Here is a 1,044-nt window from a genome sequence, read left to right as displayed (position 1 = left end):
TATAAGAAATAGCTCTAATATATACAAGTAGCTCAATTATAAATATCCAGAATATTACAGAGATTAAATATGTATGATTCATATTTTACTATAAAGTGTAAAACCTAATGAAAAAACATCATGGAGTAGGTGCGAGGCACTCTCCAGCACCTGGACAACATCCGCCTCTCCAACACCGCCTTAAAGGAGTCCAGCTCCATGCTCACAACATTACTGGCCCTGTGGATTAGTTTATTGAGTCTGTTAGCATCTGTAACCCTCAACACTCCTAAACCCTGCGGAAAGCTTTCCTACAAGAGTTGAAGCTATTGTAGCTGGAAAGGTTGAGCAACATCCTATCCCTGTGGACTAAGAGTGAAATGTGCTTCTGGAAGAATGTTCCAGAAAATTCACACATACACATTTCTTCTGGAAAGCCTTCCCAGAAGAGCTGCTGTTACAGGTGTAAATGCTGGGCCAACACCACATTAAGCCCTGTGGTTTTAGAATGGCATGTCTCTCACTTTAGGGTGGATGTAGCTCACCGGTAGCGCAGATGATCGACTTTAGGGAAGGGTGGTGTTTCATCCACTGGCTGCTCAGGTCTTCATGCCAAATATCCTTGGGAACGATACTAACACCAAGTTGCTCAGTGTGTGCGGATGTTAGATAGAAAGCACTTCAGCACAGAAAAAAGTGCTTGTATGAATGGGTGAAAAACACATGATGTGTAAAGCTCTTGGAGTGCTCCGAGAGAGCAGGAAAGAGCCATATAATAATCAGACCATTTACTCAAGTTCATAGGTGTGTGAAGACAGACGAGGGAATAATTTTGGCAACATAGCATATGTAAAGTAGCTTTTCTAGTGGAGAGTTTTAGCAGATTGGTCAAGATAAAGGCAAAGCAGCCTTTGAAAACTGTTTGCTTTGTGACGAACTCTGACCTGTTTGACTGTCACAAAAAACAAACCAACAACAAGACTCAGTGCCAAATTCTAATGAAGTGATCTTCTACAGAAATGTGTTTGTGCCAACTTGGCACAGACTCATGTCTGGTTATAGTTC

At 41.7% G+C, this 1,044-nt stretch overlaps 1 protein-coding gene across 1 annotated transcript in view; it reads left to right on the top strand.

The window, feature by feature from the left end:
• The window catches only part of LOC102213160 (fer-1-like protein 6), a 21,226-nt gene that overhangs the window by 4,238 nt on the left and 15,944 nt on the right, over positions 1 to 1,044 (top strand). The window lies entirely within an intron of this gene.

Source organism: Pundamilia nyererei, unplaced genomic scaffold (genome assembly GCF_000239375.1).
Source record: "Pundamilia nyererei isolate P.nyererei 1_Seehausen unplaced genomic scaffold, PunNye1.0 scaffold00287, whole genome shotgun sequence".
NCBI classification, from domain to species: Eukaryota; Metazoa; Chordata; class Actinopteri; order Cichliformes; family Cichlidae; genus Pundamilia; species Pundamilia nyererei.
This window is presented reverse-complemented; position numbering and strand designations above follow the sequence as displayed.